Consider the following 6,133-nt stretch of genomic DNA (forward strand, 5'->3'; position numbering starts at 1 on the left):
AGTCCCGTCACCCATGTCAGTTTTATGTGACCAGGCATTGAGTGATGCTAACAGACCTGGAAATGGGTATAGAAACCTTTTCCTGCTCTGGGCCATTGTTCAACCCTAGGATCTACAAAGCCTGCTGAATCTGAAGACCACCCTTGGATCTCAGTTGTGTGCAGTCACATTGAACTTCAGCTTTGTCTGGCTGCTTTTTGACAGTTAAATGGCCTTTGTTAAGGCCAAACCACTTATTACTGACTTCCTCTTTGGTTAGTTACCACTGGTGACACAAAGCAGTTAACCAGTAAAAACCAATAAACTTCGGGGAAAAAACTCAAGGAAGAGTTAAATCTAAACTCATTAGTGAGTGTTGCCAGGAGAGGAAATCCTTTTTCTCCCTCAGGGTCTCAGAGTTTGAAGCAGAAGTGCAATCTTCACATAATGCTGAAGTTTAATAAAAAGAAGCCCATAGAAAAAAAGAAAAGAGTCACGCACATCCTGGCTCACTACCCTGAGGACAATGTTCCTGCTCAGAAAAGCAATGCACAGAGATGACCACAGGGCTGGTCCCACCATGGGACACAGCATTTCTCATTGACCCATAGCACCATTGGGGACAACACTAGAGACACACAGTGGGAATTGTGCCCACCATGAGCTCACCACGCTGAAGCCAGCCCCTGGGGACATGCAGCAGGGCGGGTGGGGGGGGAGGGAACAGAGCAATGAAGTCCCCAGGGATAGAGGCAGTGCCAGGGCATAGCACCCCATCAGACTTGACTGGAAAGCACCTGTGAAGGAAAACAAACAGACACTGAGCTATTCATCCATTTATGTGTGTGTGTTGTTGTTGTAGCTATTGTTTCACTTTCTGTTGTTGCTTCATGGTACTCAGTCTTGTGATAGTCATAGCATGTATACTTGGAAGGGATAGGCGGAATAAACAAGCCAGAAGAGAGAACAACAGGATGACAGTTCTGGGGGGACATGAGGGTAGAGGTGGTGGGGGAAAGGAAGAGGGTGTTAACAAGCTCAGGGACAAGGAAATAGCACATGATCCAAAATCAGTCTCAATGAAGGTGTGGGAGGTCTGGAAAGGCTGGATCAAGGGCAATGTAACCAAGAGAAATTCCTAAAACCCAAATGAAGGCAGAACATGATAGTGGGACAGAGGAAAGTACAAATAAACGGAGGAAAGAATTAGGAGGCAAAGGGTAGTCATAGAGATTTAAATACAGACATATAAAGATGTAAATATATTTATACACAACGAGGGGGAATAGATCTATGTACATATATATATATATATATATATAGGTTTAGTATTAAGGAAACAGGTGGACAGTGGACCCCTGCTCAAGTACCCCCTCAACACAAGAAAACTTTGTTCTAACAATTCAGCAGTCTGAGATGCTCATCTGCCTGGCACGATCGCTGATGACAATGGGTGCACAGGCAAATGTGGTGAAGAAAGCTCATGGTGCCTGGCTACCAAAATATATAGCGCCTGAAGTCTCTGAAGACAATGGGTGCACAAGCAAATGTGGTGAAGAAAACTGAGAGTGCCCAGCTACCAAAAGATATAGTACCTGAAGTCTTACAGACCTGAAGATAAACAAGCAGCCATCTAGCTGAGAGACAACAAAACCTACATGGAAGAAGCACACTGGCTTGTTCCGACTTGATCGCTGAGGACAAAGTGGGTGCATAAGCAAAAGTTGCGAATAAAGCCGATGGTGCCCGGCTATCAAATGACATAGCATCAGGGGTTTTAAAGGATTGAAGACAATCAGGCGGCCATCTAGCTAAGAAACAACAAAGTCCACAAGGAAGAAGCACACCAGCCTACCCCGAGGCGAAAGCTGAAGACAAAGTGGGTGCATGGGCAAGTGTGGTGAAGGAAGCTGATGGTGTCCAGCTGTCAAAATATATAGACTCTGGGGTCCCATAGGCTGGAAGATAAACAAGGGGCTATCTGGCTGAAAAACAACAAAGTCCACATGGAAAATGCACACCAGCCTGTGAGATGACAAGGCATTGAAGGGATCATGTATCAGGCATCAAAGACAAACAAAGAAAAATCATTAGCATTGTGAATGAGGAGGAGTACAGAGTGGAGACCCAGGGTCCATCTGGGAGAAATTGGACATCCCCTTGCAGAAGGGCTGTGGGGAGATGACAAACCAGTCAGAGTGCAGTGTAGCAATGATGAAACATACAATTTCCCTCTAGTTCTTAAATGCTTCCTTCCCCCACTATCATGATCCTAATTTTACCTTACATAACCGGCTGGGCAGAAAGATGTACACTGGCACGGATAGGAACTGGAAATATGGGGAATACAGGACAGATGAACCCCTCAGGAACAGTGGTGAGAGTGGCAATATCGGGAAGGTGGAGGGAGGTTGAGGGAGAAACGGGAAACAGATGACAAGGTCTACATGTAACCTCCTCCCTAGAGGATGGACAACGGAGAACTGCATGAGGAAGATGGATGGTGTAAGATATGATAAAATAATAATTTATAAATTATCAAGCATGCATGGGGAGGGGGCATGGGGAGGGAAGGGAAAAACGAGGAGCTGATACCAAGGGCTCATGTAGAAAGCAGGTGTTTTGAGAATGATGATGGCAACATGTATGAATGTGCTGAACACAAATGATGTATGTACGGATTGTAAAAAGAGTTGTATGAGCCCCTAATAAAATGATTGAAAAAAATAGAAGCCTATAAATACTCAACTCAGAACTCACTGTCAGTGAATTCATACCAACTCAATTTGACCTACAGGATAGGGATAGAACTTCCTTGTGAATTTCTGAGACTGTAACTCTTTATAATAGTAGAAAGCCCCATCTTTCTCCTGTGGAGAGGCTGGTGATTTCGAACTGCTGACCTTTCACGTAGCAGCTCAATGAGTAACCACAAGACCACCAGAGTTCCTCATAAATTCACAAAGCCTTTAAAAATAAAACACATATTAAATCAATGACCCCCCCCAAATGGAAAAGGTGGGGTTCGGGTTAGCCTTAAAATAAAATTCATTTATGTCATTCTTGTTAGTGATATTTCTTTTCTCCAGAGGGTGTCCATATGTTTATTCCTATTTTTTTTGCAGCATTACAAGTCCTTTGTGGAGAGGATATTAATTGAATATGACAGCTGGGTTTTGATTCCACATTATTTGACATTAATTCTCAAAAGATAGATGACTTCAAAAGGAAACAAAGATATTAAAAGATTGTTAAGGAAGGACTTGACCATACAGTCTGAAGCATAAAGTGTAAATTAATTTTTATAAGCATCTGGATTTAACGGTCTTTCTGATATACATGGATTTAAACGTTAAAAGAAATGTAAAGGATATATATGTATTAGCTATGTCTTTTCAGTTCTCATTTAGGCTTTGAAAATAATCAGAGTTTCCTTCAATCTTCAGAACTGAGCAGAATCCTCCATTCTGTTGTATCATTTGAACCATAGGATAATAATGATTTCTAATGACTACTAGTAACCCTCAAAAGGCCCTTTCCTGAAAGTACGCCCAGAATGACACTTCTGACTTGGACTTCTATTTTTAAGCACATTCTACATTATGGGCAGACACCTTTCTTCCTACATAAACTTTTAGGATTCTCGGCTCAGCACACTATCACTCTCAAATTTGGATAACAATTTAAGTCAGGCAGTACAGGCTTCATGATAATATTTACAGTGAGGCAGAAGAAGTCAGAGAAAGAGCAAAGTACAGGAAACACAAGGCTCTGGTTCTGTGGTCACATGGAATGGATCTATAAAGAATATAAAATAATGTTTGTATCTCAGTAGTTCTTGGAGTTAATAAAAGGTCTTCCAGAAGCATCAAGATTATTGCCAATGTTTTGTTTTTAATTTTTACAATAGTACAACTCTAGAGGACGATTCTGGTGATTTTAGGCTTGATACCAGAAAAAAAATTTTGATTGCAAATTTCATTTTTTTGTTGTTAAATGAGAATAAATTAGCATAGTTTTATTTCCTTTCTGCAAGTTTAACTTTTAATTGTGCTATGATCAATACTGAGCTCTAGTAGAGCTGTAGGTTAAGCATTGGACCCAAAACAACAAGTTTGGAAGTTCAAACTCACCAGCAGCTCCTTGGAAGAAATCCCGATAGACTCATCATGAGTTGGAATCGACTTGATGGCAGTGGGTAGATTCTGAATACTCACAGTAGTAAGCATTGGTCCAATAAATGTTTTTCTTTTGATAACTGAATAGAAATTATAAATGATTTAGTTCACTTTTACTTTATTCAGTCAGTGTAGAGACCTTAAATCCTTTGTCCATTAAGTTAAGACAAAATTCTCAAGTCTTATATTGAATTGATAATATTTTAAAAGTAAGTATTATGGCTTAAAAATGTAATACTGAGGAAGAAAAGTTCTTTCTCTCTCTCTCTGCAGTATAAAAGCATACACCAAGAAACCCATCTCATTCAACAATTTCTACACATACGTTCAGCAACATTGGTTATATTTTTAGGTTGGGATACTTTTCTTGACATGGTTTTACAACTTATTTCTCCACCATTAACATAAACGTCTGAAGCTTCTTATCTAACCTTTTGAGTAGCTTTTGTCCATTTGATCATATGCAGGAAGTTCTTTAAAGAGCACAACACTTAAGGCAAACAATTCTTTAGTTTAAAGAGGTCTTGGAGGGATAAAGCTTACCATATAGGGTAATAGTTTCAAGGCTTGAGAAACTCTGGACTCAGGAATTTAAAGCTTGGTTTCACATTTTCCCTCGTTTTGATTAAGAACCTTTTATAAAATTTGGGAAATGCACATACAAATCAAGACGACACAATCTTTCACCCAAACTAAGCCCTCCAACACCAGCAATCCCCAAGCCTTCTTTGATGTGGCCATGGGAAGGGACCAAGCATGATCAGGATGGTTAATTGCACATGGCAAATGCAGGATCCAACACAAATGGTTCTAAGTTCTTTTTCACAACAGTTCCAACTCATTTGGATGTTAAACATGTGTTATTTATTCAAGTAATTAAAGGAATGGGTATAGCAAGTGAACTGGAAAATATGAAAGTGAAAGCTGAAAATCCTGACAAATCAAGCATTATTACAGAATGCAGAGAATTGAAAGGAGAAGATTGGGGAATATTCCAAAAAGATGGCTCTGTTGACAGTTGTCTGGATTTTCCTGAGGATGCTGAGATAGACTTAAAATATGTGGATAAAATTTTATTGCTAACAGAAGACTTGGGGAAAAAACCCTGGAAATCCTTTTTATGAGAGGGTCATAAAGAAGTATGCAAACATTTTAAGGTATGTGGGAAGTTCAAAAGCTCTTATTGAGAAAGCAGATGGATCCAAGCTACAACCTGTGCTGAATATTGAGGCTTGTAAACGAAATATGTTCAATTGGCAGAGAGAAGTTGACAGCTGTTTGGAAGCTTTTGAACTGGATTCATCAAATATCAAGTCATAGTCTTGCAGAGCTTAGGGTGACAAGGATTAAAAGGATCTGATCAAGCTCAGGAAATAGCTCCCGAAGATAAAGCTAACTGCGGAGAATTGCTGCAAGTCAAGCAAAAGATAAAGGCACAGAAAGATAAAGAGAAGGCAGCTTAAGAAAAAATGTTTGCTTAATAAAGAAATCAGTTTTGCTCAAAGGTTATGCATTGGCTGTATAAGGATAATAAGAATATTTAAGGGTGTTTGCCTTATTATCACTGACATGTTTCTTTTTATGCTTTAGTTTCCCCTCATTTATTATTTAGAAATGCTGATAAAGTCTCTTAATAGAACAATGTCACAAATTCATTGTTAATTTGATCAAATATTTTATAATATCTTTGATCAAAATTCTTAGTAATATTAACTTGGCACCATCCGGTTTTTCTGGTTCAAGGCAAAGGAGGTGAGATAATTATGGTTTATTGTGCCAACCTGGCTGATAAACACATGTGGGATTAATTGAAGGACAGAGAGCTAAATGGCTCGGTAAGCCTTGCCTTTCTAGTTCTCTGGTCTCTTGCTTTCTGATGGCCAGACTAGAGTGCAGCTGCCTTAGCCAGTTCCCTGCTTCAGCTGGCAAGGCTCACTTCCTACAAGACATCCTTGAGGAGAAGCTACCTGGACCTA

General features: G+C 39.8%; 1 pseudogene; it reads left to right on the forward strand.

Moving 5' to 3' along the window:
- The first annotated feature begins 4,888 nt into the window (after nt 1-4,888).
- On the forward strand, nt 4,889-5,638 carry LOC142422666 (peptidyl-prolyl cis-trans isomerase D pseudogene; annotated as a pseudogene).
- Nucleotides 5,639-6,133: the final 495 nt, after the last annotated feature.

The sequence above is a fragment of the Tenrec ecaudatus genome, chromosome 12, assembly GCF_050624435.1.
Source record: "Tenrec ecaudatus isolate mTenEca1 chromosome 12, mTenEca1.hap1, whole genome shotgun sequence".
Classification (NCBI taxonomy): domain Eukaryota; kingdom Metazoa; phylum Chordata; class Mammalia; order Afrosoricida; family Tenrecidae; genus Tenrec; species Tenrec ecaudatus.